Below are 14,725 nucleotides of genomic sequence, written 5' to 3' on the forward strand. Positions count from 1 at the left end.
GGCCTTCATTCTGGAGCAGCCTAGAATTCTCACGTTTAACTCTGTATGCAATTCACCAGTTTCTCCAGCTACCATAGGCTTCTTCTGCAGTAAAGTGCTCCAATACTTAGTTGTCACTTTCAAAAATTCCTGTGTATAGGGGGACCTGGGTGGCTCAATCAGGTAAGGGTCCGACTTCAGCTTAGGTCATGATCTCATGTGTCCGTGGGTTCAAGCCCTGCATTGAGCTCAGTGCTGACAGCTTAGAGCCTGGAGCCTGCTTTGGATTCTGTGTCTCCGTCTCTGTCTGCCCCTTCTCTGCTCATGCACCGTCTCTCTCTCTCCCTCTCTCTCTCTCTCTCTCTCTCAAAAATAAACATACATTAAAAAAAATCCTGGGTATACAAATATACTTTCATATGCTTACATAAAAAGGAGACAACTGGTGATGAATCTGGGGCTCGCAAGTCTTTGCTTATTCCTATTGCAGGTCAACAGTGAAAGACGTAATGCAAAGTAGAATGAGCAGCAACAGCAACAAGGAAGGTAAGGTACGTGGCGGAGCTGGCATGGCAGTTTTTATAACAGAGCCATGGAAACGACGAGGGAAGAAGGATGGCTGCCAGCATCAGCCTGAGCAATGTCCTTGTAGGCAGGGCCGAAGAGCAGGCGTGGCAGTGACAGACAGCATGTGCTTTCTCGAGAATGCGTCCCAGGGAGATCTAAGACAGCAAGGCCCTAGGTGGTAGGAAAGGGTGTTGAGAAATGTCACAGAAAGGTCACCGAAAGCTTTCTTCCTGGCCACACATCCAAGCAGCTCTTAGTGTCTGTAAGACCTTCCAGATGGATGCCCGAGAGGGAGGACTAACAACTGAGACCCCCCCCCCCAAACTAATTGGTTAAAGGGTCAGGAAAGGGGGGAATACCTCTCCCTGTGCCTGTTATCAGAAGCAAAGTCCGACAACATCATCATGGGTTGGCAAGTAGAAATTAATCCTGTGATATTCAGTAGTAATTACTAGCCCCGGATTATTGGATTGGCTCTAACCATGCTGTTCCTATGGCCACATCCCACAACGCAGTTTTCTCCGTAAGATCTTAATGTCCCCATTGAAAATTTTCTTCTTTCATTCCCGGGTGACTCTGGGTGTTCCTTTGACTTCAGAAAAGCATATTCCTCTCGACTAACGTCATGAGTGCATTAGCATGCAGTGTGCTGTGGGCCTGTCCCCCGGAGCTCCTCTGGCACGTGGTACACGTGACCCCGTTGATAAATTGCTGGTCTTTTAAATGGCATGGTGATTTTCAGCAGGTTCAGAATTTCTGGCATGCAGGCAGATGGTGTCTTAGGTGATCTAAATCCAGGGCACGATCCTTTCTTTGTGATCTCCAAAACACATACGTTACATAGGGTATTGGGATGGCTCCTTTGAATTTGAACTCAGGGGTACATATTAGGCCCTTAGATAGAGATGGTGGCTGCTGTGAAAAGGATATCGCATGATCTCTACTCTCAGTGATAATTTTATGTACTTGTTTAATTTATGCTTATTTTGATCCCTCTTGTTCTTTTGGCTTTCTTACTGGGTGCCAAAAAGTGTTTTTTCTACCTCATTCTAGCCCAGGTTTGTGCTCCAGCCATCCTTTCTTGATAACTCAGCCGTCACTTATGTCAGCGTCTTAAGGGCTTTTCACTTAAGAGTTGCATCAATTAGAGGTGTCAGTTGAAACCACAACTACTGTTGGGAGACATTAAATTTCAAAAAGTAGTCAAAGGCAGCTGTTTTCAGTGATCACCTACTATGTTTTAAGACCATCTCTGGCAGTGGGTTTGGCTTGTTGCTAAGGCTGAGTTCTCACTAGGAGTTTGCCAGATCATTCTCCGGGAGTGCAGTCACTTCATATGTCAGCGGTTCAGCAGTGAGAGTGAATTTAACCTTCCCCTACATATCCATGTAAACCCAACTCTGTTTTATGCACTGAAGTTATTAAATGCCAGGATTGGGAGGGAACATCCAATTTAAGTTTGTTAAAGAATGTGAGGTCGATTTTTCCTAACAAACACCCAAGACCGTTCGTTGATCCATGAAAGAGCCAGCTTTCACTGGTGATGGTATGACTGTTTCCCTTTTCCCCAGAAGACGTGGGACCTGCCTGTTAGCCAGTGGCCAGCTTGCCACGTTATGCTGAGCAGCCCTGGGCTCATTACATGCCTGGGATCCCCATCCCACTAAGCATTTTGTGTCTTTTAGAAAGTGAGGTTGTGTTCTAAAGAATGCAAAGTAAGTGATCCCAAATCTTTGCAGTCCCCCTGGGTGTCTAAGGGGCTGGCTGGTTTGAAGCCTTCTTAGCCTCTGCAGGAGGGCCTGCAGCTGGCCTCGGGTGCCTTTGGGCAGCCCCCGTTACCTTTCCTCTGCCACAGCATCTGCCATTCGGTATTGTCTCGGTGCGCTTCGTAGTTTTCTTTGTTTGCCCAGCCCACAACCTGCATGCCAGTCACAGTAGAGGTGGCAATAAGAGTGTGTGACTACAAGGAATGAAGAATGGAAGAGCAAATAAGAAAACCAACTGGGAAGGTCACTTCGACTCCATAGATCTACGAGGGTTGGACTGATCTCGGTTCCAGTGAAATTCAGCCACTCTTACCTGACTTTTAAATTAAAAACTCAGTCTTCTGTTCAGTATCTTGAATATGGTATAGTGCAGACTACATTAGAATTGCTTTAGTATAACTACTGAATTATTTGTGTTTTGAGAACTTTAGCCAGCAGTCGTTAGTTATTACATAACCCTGGTTTCTCTCTTCTCCTGCCCTTTTGCCTGTAGGTATTAGGTCAGGCAGTAAGGTCAATGCCATTAACTACTGGTTTCCTCTGTTCATCTTGGACTTCTTTTTGGAGGAAATAGCTCTTATTGACATTGAATCACATCAAACTCTTCTTTTCTGCACAGGCTCATGTGATCCTCCGGAATGGGAGTGTGCATGCTCCAGACAATCCTTGTATAAAAAATAGAGTCGTCCTGGCTGACTCCCCTAAGGGAGATCTATTTTTGGAGTTTCATGTTAGAACGGAGAAGGAATATCCTGTTACCAACATGATGGTTTGACTTTGTAGCCCTCTTTAGTTGAGTCTCAGTAGAGCTGAACAAAATTTGAAGGCTAGCCTGGGAACCCGAGTACCATCTATAATTTTGGCGTGTTGGAAAGTGTGTTGAGATCCAACAAATTAATTAGAGATGATGGTTTATAGCCCATCCCTAGATTAAAGGAGTTCCTTCTTCTTCCCATTTTTCTTCACCTTAATTTTTTTCTACTGGAGGGTAAAATTCTCAAACTTGTTACTAATCTGTTCTCCCAGAGCCAAAAATTGAGATGTTGATCCTTGAAGAACTTGGCTCTACACGCAAGCCTCAAGTCACCTTATTAAACACATCAGTAATCCTGGTGATTTCCTCTTCGTCTTCTAGTTGTTAGACTTAAAGGCCTTGGCTATAGATTAGCCAGAACAACTAACTGGCTTTGAGCGTGGTTGTGTGTGATGTGCACAGTTCGTCAGATACTTCCTGAGCGCCAGCTTGGTGCATGACCTTTTCCTGGGGAGCCATTTCCTGGGTGAATGACACATAGTCCTTGCCCTCCAGACACTTCAAATCTTGGGGACATGTGTTTCCGCTGTGAGGACGAAAGTTGCACTACTTCTAGAGGCAGTTTCTGTGCTCACTGAGACGTACATCCTTTTTCTGGCCCAGATGCTCTGTTCCCTCACAGGCAGCACGTCTTCTGGCAGATTCCCAGCACCCCGTGTGGCTGCAGACCATTTGTCAGTGGACTTTGGTGACGTGATTAGGTGTCTGTCCCAGGTGACTGAGAGCATCTCGGTGGCCACAGATTCATGTTCCCATTCCTGGCTCGGTGCTCTCCATGGTGCAGGGGGATGTGTGCATCATAAATATCTGTTTCTTTCATGACTCCTAGATTTGGGCGGGAGATCTCTCTCTGCTTCCGGCATTTTGACAGCATTCACTGCCATTGAACATGACATACATTTTAGTTATTAGTTTGCTTTCACTCTGTCTCCCCCATAATAATGTCAGTACTGTGAGGGTGGGGATTTTTGTCTGTTTGCTCCCTGATGAACGTTCATTGCTCACATTGGGGCGTGAAGTATGGTGGATGCTCAAGAAGTATTTTTTGAGTAATGAATGAGAAAATGAGCGAATGAAAGAGTGAATGAATGAAGAATCTGTGTGAGTATCCTGCTGGGTTAACGGACATCAGACACTTGGGCTTCTGAAATAGCAAATAGGATGGCCAGCTTTGTGATGTTCCCAGCTGCATCAGGTGCGGACATCTGTCTCCAAGTATTAACGTTATCCTGTCTTAAATTTCTCCAGCAAGTGGAAAAGGTCAATCATCTGCTTCCCACAGCCACGTATTAAAATACATCGCTCAGCTTGCCCCTCAACCAGCCCCCTCCTCATCCCTGGGAAATGTCATTTCTTTATCCCAGAAGCAATCCTGGGGAACAAGTTTCAGTGAGAAACATACACCTTCTTAATATGAATGCAGTTGCTTTCCTTATATGGTGTTGACACATTAAATTTTATTGGCCCAGCAGCTCCCCAAATGTGGTGACTCTATAATTCTTGGCGGGGTTGGGGCGGGGGGAAGCTCTGGCTTTTAGGGATGCTTGTAATGCTTGGGTTTGTTATTAAGCAAAGCAGAATGGTGGTCAGTGGAAGAGCATGGCCGCCCATATGAGGCTTCAAGCCGGTGGGAGCCCCTGGGAGCCCACTGCCATCCCTTGCTTCTTCCTCCACCCTCTACCTCACCTCCAGCAGTACTTCCTGTTGTCAAGACTCTGCCTCAACTCCCTGCTTGCTTCCCTTGATGCAGAGCCACGTATGACAACTAATAGGAATATATTATTATTATTGCATATATGTTATTACTGTCAGAAATACATGCAGATTCGGACAGAGACAGACACCAAGATAAACACTGTTATTAGAGCAGAACTTCCCTCTTTAGAGTTTAATAATCATTTTTCTATAATATGAAATCATAATATGTAGGAATTGGAGAAGATAGTAATTATTATTTTGCGTGTGGACTGGCTGGTTATGTTACCAACAGGGCAAAGCTTGCGTCTTCCTTCATATGTCCCTAAGTTGCAAAATGATAGCCCTGGTGACAAACAAGTCACTTGCCCCAAAGGGCACCAGGAGTAGCTCATTCATAAGGAAAACAACATTTTAGGGCAGAGCTGAGGCTTAGTTGATTCACTTGTTTTCCTGGAAGACAGATAAAGCCTAAGCTATAATTTATTGAAAATTAATGAAAATGAATTATGGTGGCACTGAGTACCACTCTAGGGTGAACACAGGGGTCTGGGTATGTTGTATTAAAAGCAGAGCTTGCTCTGGGTTGCAGTGTTTCTCCAGCACAAGCACCTCACGGTACCTGCAGTCTGACTTACAAAGAGGTTTTAATTTGAAAGCATTAATGTGCTGTTGCTCTTGCTTTTGCTGGTAAATATCCACAGAGGCCTTAAGTTTTGACCGACAATTTCTTTTGATGGACTTTATTTATTTTATCTTATTTATTGTTTTAGAGCAGTTTGGTTCCTTTTAAATCAGAACTTACACTTTGTGAAGCATTTGTGCCTTGTTTCAAAAGTCTGACCTTGGACTTATTTTTTAAACAACTGCTTCAGAGCTCTTGCAGTTGAAGATTAAAATCTTTAAGTTTGTTGTCATCATTTATCACATTCTTGGTGTCCAATTAGGAGACTTTTTTTTTTTTTTTAAATCTGGGGAGATAGTCTGGTGCCATAACCAATGAGATACAGGGGATAGAAAGCATTTACTCCATGTTTTGATCTCTAGGAACTCGATTCGCATAAATGTCCTTTCAAAGCCGGCCTTTAAAATACGTGCACGCTTATTTTTGCTGCACTGAAAACGTTCCTCAACTTGTTCCCATGAACTTAGACACACATTTGAGGAAGGCAGAGGCAGTGGGGCACGTGGCGGTTGCTCAGTGAGTCACTAATTTGAGAGGGGGCACATGAAGGTCTTAAAGTCTTTTCCCCAAGAAGGTTGCTTAAGGATAGATTTTGCACTTGGCACTCAGGTCCCTCTAGATCGATAGCTTTGCCTCTTTTGAAATTACCTCTCGGAGGACGTTCCTCTTACTGATTATGAATCCTTCGAAGCATACGTCAGTACCGGGATCCCCTTAAAAGCTACATTAGAAGCATCCTTTCTCCAGAACCTAAGTTTGCATTGACCTCACCAGCTCTGGGCACAAGAGCCTCTTAAACCTTCACAGTAAAAGGGAGAATGCAGATTTACAGTAGCAACAGAAATGCCTGCTTTTTACTTCTGTGCGGGTATGACAGGGTTCCCATGTTCAGAGGGTGAGAGAGTGGGTGCTCAGGTCCTATGGGCCTGGGTCTCTCTCTCTGCCTTTGCCAATTCTCACCAGCCTTCTCACCTTGGGGGCGTTTCTTAGCATAGCCAAGCTTTAGTTTTCTGGTGCAGATAATCCCCACCTTCTATGTTATTTTGAGGATTAAGTGAAACAATCAGAATGCTCTCACGTTGGAGGTGTTCAAAATAGGTGGGCTTTATAGCGGCTCTGGCCAGAGAGACTCACCTCACTGAACCGTAATACGGACCCAGTGGGCAACGGAGCTCAAGCCATGTTTGCATAGCTCAGCAGAAATTGTATGGGATTTTAAAAAGTATTTGAAAACTATAACTTGTAATTCATCTCTTTAAAAAAATAACACCTGAATTCTGGGACACAAATCCATAAATTCCATAAACGTCCATGTCATGCCTTGAATTGCTCATTTTATCTGCAAATGGGGTGTCTGGATTGCCTGGTAGCTTGGTGGTGAGGCATTTATTCACCTACCAACTTGAAAGGCCAGGGAGGTATTTGAAATCTATTTTGGCATTCTGCACAGGAAGATTATTTAAATTACATTTTCAAGTATGTGTGATACCTACATGAAGCCCAAAGCAAGAATCTGGAATGTGTCTTAGATTCTTACAAATCTATTTGCTTCATTTTTCGTATTAAGGCTGGAAAGCCTTATTATTTTTCAAGAACTTAAAAAAAAAGTGTTTACAAAGTTATATAAGCCGCAGAAAAGACTCACCACAGCCCTGTGCATTAAGCGAAGGGCCTGCTGGTTAGAACATGATTTGTGCCTTCGATTGCAAAATCGTAAAACAGAACGGATACTTGAGCGTTTCAACTTGAGTATTTGATCACACATTTATAAAAGCCATTCGCTGCAACAGAAAAAGAAAACAAAGGGTTTTTCTTCCCTCTGAAATCTGTTCAAAGGATTGCAGCGGAAAAGGACGGAAGCCAATTGCAGCATGTGTAGCAGGTGAAAAGCTGAGGAATGAAGTGTCAGGAGACAAATTATGACTTTGGGCTCTCTGGACGCATTTATTGAAGGACGTCGGTGGAGAGGGCCGCGTTGCCTTATTCTCTCCCTCTGTAAACGTTTCTGTGTATTTTCGGGCAGTGGCTGAAATTAGGTTGTTCTCAGGCCTCCCTGGAGCATTTGTTCTTAGAGCAGAAAGAAGCCGTGAGGGCCCATCTCATCTTGACCGCCCTTCCCTCACGGGGGAACATGTATCTGGGAGAGAGGCTAGGCCAGGGTGAGCAAGGACAAGCCCCTGTTTCCTGACTCCAAACCCTGCCTTGTCCATGACCCCAAATCCGCTTGGCCTGTGCTTTTCTCCGAAATGGAGTACAGAGCCAACGTCACCCCTTGCAATCCCTCCTAAACTTCGGAAATAAACCAGGCTGTGTAATAACGCAGGAGAATCTGAAGGTGCCTTGCTGACCTCACCTCCTCGCATGGTGGCACTTGGAAGGGTGCTTCTCGGTGGTAACAAAGTAACTTGGAAGAATGGAACTCTTACTGAGGGCTAACAGAGCCCTGAATCCTGAGCCTCGAGCCTCGTCCCCTGTATTTCGTTTCATCTGCAAAAGCAGCCAGTGAGGCAGGTATTCTTAGCCCTCTTTTAGAGAGTAAGAGGCTGAGGTTCAGAGAGGCTAACAGCCGTGCCTGAGCACAGCCAGGGGAGAGGGGGGCAGAGCAGAGTTGCCAACTCAGACCTGGCTGACTGCAGAACCCCCGTCTCCCCACTCCGCTCCCTTCCTGCATCTCCTTCCCGGAAAAAGGAAATAACACGAAGCGAGCAGGAGGGAGACCTCAGTCGGCCGCTGCGATGTTTGGGCTACGCCACATTGTGCAGGGACGGCGAAACTGATTTATCCAGAGCATTAGAAAATGAAGGGCTGACATTTTCATCCCGTTGAAACGGGGAGTGCAGAGGGACACGGGTGCGTCTGGTGGGGAATAAGGACCTTTCTGCCCCTGATTTCTACGCCCGGTGCTGCCTTCTCTTTGCTGCTTACAGCGCCCTGCTTTTCTGTGATGCATCGTGCCAGACGCCTAGGAAGGCGGCACACGGCACCCGTTCTGGAGGGGACCCACAAGCGTTGTTTGTAGAACCGCTGATGCCACCCACTCCCCGCTTCCAAATGTGGCCGTTCCAGCCAACAGGGTGGAAGGCTTCCATCTCAGTAAGTGGGTGGGTTTGGACAAGAGCAAGCCAAGCGTCCCTCCAGAGGGGGCCCAGCCACGCTGCGACGGGGGTCCCTCGCTGCGCCCCGCATTCCCCGCCTCCCGGAGCTGGGCTCCGGGAAATTCGGAGGACCTCACACTGAGGCCTTGGCGGTGCCCGTGGCGTGCCCTGCGTGCTGCAGCGGCTCAGGTCTCCAGGTTGGTTCTTTCTGCCCTGTGACTTAAACTGTCCCCTTGTGCGATCGCTGTAATTGCAATGCAGTATTTATCCTGTTTGGACGTGGATAATTAAAGAAAATTCGGAGAGATTTCTCATCCCCTGACAGGTTCTTCTGAAGAACGCCTGATTCTGAGTGATCTGTCAATATAGGGGCGTAAGATAAAGCAGGTGTATCACTTCTGTCCATCTAGCATCAATATCTAGGTGAAAGCAAGTCACAGGGCACAATTATGTGCCATGATGACCTCCTATTCCTGCGGGGGTGGGGGTGGGGCCTTTCCCAGGATTTAAAGAAATGCTGTCATGTGTGTATTATACAGAGAGATGACATATGTATGGATAACACACACACACACGGAGTTTGCAAGCAGAATTCTGAAGGTCGTAGGCTGATGAGCAGTCAGGCGTAGGCTTGAACACACCGACCGCCAGAGACCTGGGGACGCGTCAGGGGTGGGCCTCGGCTCATTTGACTTGTATGCCCTCCTTGCCTGGCACAGGGCTCAACACGAGGGAGACTCCAGGTATAGGCCTTCCCAACATGCAAGCGAATACTACACCTGTCTGGCAGCCACACACCTGAGACTGCCCCGTACCCTTCTTCTGACCTGCCTCCTGGTTGAGTACATGCGGTCCCTACATTTCCAAGGCCATGTGGTACAAGTCAGTAAATTGCTGATGGCCCCAATCTGGCCTCCGCGTGTTTCTGTGAATTGTTTCACGGGGACACAGCCATACTCATTTCGACACCTACTGTCTGTGCCTGCTTTCATGATACAGGTGGCGGAGCTGAATCATCAAATTCGGAAATATTTACTATCTGGCCCTTGGTAGGAAAAACGTGCCAACATCCACCAGGTCGAAAGGTGACTCTGAGGTCTTCAAATAAACATAGATCCTGAAAACCTGATGTTTTTCTTCCCTCCCTTCTAGATGTATCTGCACACACTCTCACCTGCTGTGTGGCCGGCCCCCTTGCTTTGGTGATTAAAAGGAGGCAGAGCTGGGCATACCACACAGGACCCCACGCTGGGCTTGCATTAACTTGTTCCCGCCCTCAGGTCTTTATTTCTACTGCCTTTGTCTTCAAAGCGGCTGTGAGCACTTGCCCTCAAAGGGCCCCTGATTTCAGGGGGATTTCCTTGGCTTACTTTTCTTTGCTCTCCCCCTGTGTGCCCTGGACCTCATGTCACTGAGAAGTACTCTTTCTCTGTGAGGCTGAACAGGACGGACAGGACCCCGGGAGCAGTCAGTGGGTCACTGGCTTCACGGCCCTTCCTGCAAGCTGCTGGACCCCTTGGGCTGGTATGTTATTTAGGATTTTCTCCTTTTTATTGAGGGCCCCCCCATTCATCCTGACTCAGTACAGCCACAGAGCCTCAGGGGCTTTGCCGGTTTCATCTCTGTCCATCCATCACATCTGAGGGCCCAGCATGGCCTGGGTTCTGCTGGGCCCCCCCNTGGGATACTTGTGACCAACGAAAGAACATAACTTTGGGCAACAAAAGATCCTACCCTCATGCTTGACAGCTCAAAGCCCCTCATGCTGTTTTCAGGTCTTCTCTGAAATAGCAGAGTATCATTAGACTGTCAGTGGTCATTGAACCCATGAAGACACTAATGTGAGGGGTGCAGGTTTGGAAGTAAATAACCATCTCCCTGTGGAGTACCTGCCGCAGTGGCTAGGGAGCGTACACTGTGAGCACTTGGGACCTGCAGCCTGTGGATCACAGGGGCCCTTGCCCAGCAACCCACGGCTGCTCTAAGGAATCACCACTATTAGAAGTAGTTGGGTTTTTAGACTCAGTGCCCCGTTTGCCTGGTTCTCCGCCTTCAACGACTACATTAATGGCTTACTGAGGCAGCCTGTGTGACCCTGAACTTCCTGGGAAGAGACCAGAATAATACTGAGAGCTCTGAAATAAGCAGAATAATTCTTGGCATTCATCCAAGCAAAGTGACCAAATCCTGCATAAAGCGAGCGATTTCAGTGAACTGCCCGAGCAATTTGACAAGGGACTAAAAGGCATGATTTTGAATACTTTTTGCACAGCTACCTACTTATGGAAGACACCCTCTGAAATGCTCCTATTAGGATGTGTCCTCTCGTCAGTGCCTGCCTCACGTTGGTTTCCGCTCCTAGCTTTGCAGACGTCATCTTTAAGCTTCTAGTATCCTTGTTTGGTAGAAGATGAAATTGAAGCTCCCTGAGATTAAGTAACTTCCCTAAACTGGAAACACTCTGCCGAGACCTTTTGGAAATCTACATAAGCAAATGAGATTAATCAGTCTCATGAAAAATAATTTGGAAGCTACTGAATGTGGTTAGGTTGGAATCCCCATGTCCAGAAGAGAAGCTTCAATGAGCTTGTCTGACGAACTCACTAGTGAAAAGCAGCCCTACTAAAAGGTCATACATTCAGGGTACTTCGAGAAACATAAATTGGCCCACGGCCACTGGCCCCGTTCAAAGAATACTGGCCCTTCCCTGGCTGTGTCCTAACCTTGTACACCAGAGCAAGCCCATGCCCTCACTATGAGATGTGCGTTTAGAGGCAGAATTTGTCACTGGATTCAAAGTTATGGGCTCCACGGTGCACAGAAGATGCCTGTCCTCACTCGGCAGGTAAATCCTTTACAAAGCAGGCTGTGCATGCTTAATTGGTGGTGGAGGGTGGACAGAGAAATTGATTTTACCCAGCCTCCAAATCTTCTCCACCGTTGATGACTTTATAAAGTTTAGAATATTTTCCTAGGAAAACTCTACTGATATTTTAATTTGGCCATGGAATTCTTTGTCTTGTTACATAGTGAATATATGATAATCTACATAGAGTAGAGCGCGCTTTCATTTTTTGCCGTGAGCTGCAGTGGCAACACCTATTCCCTGGCTTAGACTGAGTACATGAAGTAAGTCCTATGAATTCCTCCGTTAAGGTGACGGTCCTGGAGCATGCCCTTCAGAGGACTGGTCTGGTGCTCAGAGGAGCAGAATGTTAAATTTTCAGGATTTTGTGAGCTGGCTGCAACTGGCCATGGTAGCAATACTGATGCCATGGAAAGCAACAAATGGTACCCCCGCCCCACCCCCGGAACCAGCTGACAAAGAGGTGCCAGCACACCTGTCCTCCACCCTCCCACTCTGTGCTGGACCCGGACGCCCAGGAGAGGGGTGGATGACAACCTTTCTCCGTCCACCTGTGAGGCTGCCGTCCTCTCCGATTCTGACATACAAGAGAGTGATGGAAAATTTTGAGTTTGGGCCAAATTCATGACCATGGGCATGTGGAAGAGGGCCACCTTCAGGGTGGCCTTGGAGTTTGAAAGCACTGAGTCACTGTTACGTGAGTCCAGAGGGCTCAGAGACACAGGTTTGAAAATGAAGGATCTGGAAGGGATGTGGGAATTCACCAGGATATAGAACCACCTTCCTGCCGTGAGCCTGTCCTGTGCCAGCAGCAGCCGAACTGGGCATTGATTTTTAAAGTCAAGTCACCCTTTCCCTTGATCGGTGGAGCCCAGTGCTCACACAGTGAGGAGCCCAGCACTCTGCCTCATTTGGGGGATACTGGCGTGACGGACTGACGGACTTTTGGGGTGATGGCAATGCTGTGTCCTGTGCAGGAGCCAGTCAACGCACGTGTCACTTGAGCACCTGCAGTGTTCTCCGTGCAACTAAAGAACTGAATTTACAATTGTAATTAACTTGAGTTTGAATTTCAATAGCCACATGTGGCTGGTGGGTACTGTATTGGACAGAGCAGCTCAGGGCTTATAGGAAGAATATTGATGGTAGCCTGTGTGCTGAGAGTGTGGAGGAGACATTCATCACACTGGACTGAGATGTGGGGATGCTAAGTGTTCCCCGAAACCCAACACCTTTGCCCAGCAAGACCAACCACTACTGGTGCTGCTGCAGGTATGAACCCATTCAGGTGCACCTGGTGCTGGACTCACTGCATTAGAAGGTCACCCCGTATCATCCTCTCCCTCCATCTGCAGGATGAATGCTGACCTCCAACTTCCAGGTGAAGAAACGAGGCACAGAGGGGTGCAGCCCTTGCCCCAGGTCTTCAGAGTCAGAATTCCCACTTAGAGGTATCTCACCAAGTACAGAACCACTGTGTAGACCGACAGACAGGGTTGCCAGGAACTCAGAGGATCCCATTTATAACCAAGGTCCACCCTTGTTCTGATAGTGTGCGGAGCCTACGTGTATAACGTGGTTCTCGTCTCATGGGGTGTTTAGCCTTGGCGGTGTTTAGTTCCGCACATGCCCTCGTGAGCATACACACTAGCAGATGCGTTTGACTCTATTCCATTTGGTGAATTTTCTCCCCACCCCCCCCCAACTAGTGAGGTTGGATTCTTCCTATTTTGCTGCCTGGTTTCAGTCACTACAAGCTCTTTCAAAGTCAGCAATCGGGTCCCTGTTTGGGTTTTAATTCTTCTATGGAAATGTGGTCTCCCGATCGACAGACCCATTGCAGAACCAGCTTAATGTGTTGCTTTCGGTCGTCCAGGTATTCAAGCCTAAATGACTGAAATGGGATGAAAATGGAGATGTAAACCCAGATCTGTAAAAGGCCTTTTGAAAACACTCTGTAATGTTAGGTTACTGCTAATCTCCTGTTAGACTATTTTATGACTGGCTAGCAGCTTAATACCATCCACTGCAAACAGTACTTTGTATAAGGGGGTGGGGTTTTCGAGAATCTGCTGCCCAGTGCATGGGCCACCTGCCCTGAGCCGGAAAAGCCAGCCCCTGTGGCCTTAGCTGAAGCCTCACCTGCGGCCCCGGAGTATACAGACTGTGTCTTTCCCTGGGTCTGCGGTCTGCAGACACCGTATAACTGAACCACAACAATCCTCTTGAGGAAACTGTACCACGTGGTGTGTGCCCTGACGGAATATTTCTTGGCTTACCTTCACACCGGCTACTGGCTCACTCAACCAGGGGTAGGGGCCACCGGGTGGGGAGGTACTCTGATCCCACCTCCAAACCTTGCCTGGAGGGAATCCAGACAGTGTCGGGGGGAAATGGGAAAGAGAAAGCCCGGCAGTGAAGGCAAAGGCTGGTAAGCTGTGGGCACTGTTTCGAGAAGCGTGGAACTTTTGTTTCAGCGGAGCCCGCGACCAGACTCACCGGAGCCTTCCTAGCAAAGGGCTCAAGGTTAGCATCCTGTCGTTAGGTCGTTTGCTTTTAAGTTTGCTGCTGCACAATGTCAAGTTCAAAAGATGGGAAACAGGGGTCAGCTATCTGTTGTCGATGCCGGACCGTCTGGGCCGCTAACTGGGTATGGTTCCCCTTCTGGCGAAACGGACACGTGAGACCCGTCCGGGGAAAAGGCACAGCCTCCTCGTCGTACACAGACAGGGCTTGCCTGAGGGTAGGCACTGCTTCTAGCCGCTCCACAGGAGGACAGAGAGACGTCTCATCTATTGTGTGAAACCTTGTACAGTCCTAAATGTCAACATTCTTCCGACGACCTAATATAACCAAGTCAGCATTTGCCTTGCAGAAAGCCACCTCAATTCTCTTCTCTAACGTAACCTGATTCCTGTGAGCTTCCCATTTAGAGAACTTGGACTGGCGCACCCTCTTAGACTTCCCCAGTACCATCAACCTTTAGTCTCAGGGCATATAACGGAAAAAGCCCCATCAATTCATTCATTTAAAATACAGGCATATGGTTTGAATTCCAGCCCGGGCAGCTGAATGCCAACCATCAAGTAATAAACCTTCACGGCGAGTACGCAGTGATGTCTAGCATCGTAAAATAACCTTGGGCCCCTTTGAGCTTGCGCCATCCTCAGATAACTGCCTATTCACAGACATGCTGGCGTTAGTCTCACTACGGATCTGGGTTTTGGAGGCTACAGAGGGACCCTAGGTGTGTGTCGG

General features: G+C 47.6%; 2 protein-coding genes across 2 annotated transcripts in view; one reads left to right on the plus strand and one right to left on the minus strand.

Annotated features, from left to right (window-relative positions):
* DOCK1 (dedicator of cytokinesis 1) overlaps window positions 1-14,725 on the plus strand; it is a 462,145-nt gene that overhangs the window by 180,096 nt on the left and 267,324 nt on the right. The window lies entirely within an intron of this gene.
* The window catches only part of INSYN2A (inhibitory synaptic factor 2A), a 37,021-nt gene that overhangs the window by 20,965 nt on the left and 1,331 nt on the right, over window positions 1-14,725 (minus strand). The window lies entirely within an intron of this gene.

Source organism: Crocuta crocuta, unplaced genomic scaffold, assembly GCF_008692635.1.
Source record: "Crocuta crocuta isolate KB4526 unplaced genomic scaffold, BGI_CrCroc_1.0 scaffold466, whole genome shotgun sequence".
Lineage (NCBI taxonomy): Eukaryota > Metazoa > Chordata > Mammalia > Carnivora > Hyaenidae > Crocuta > Crocuta crocuta.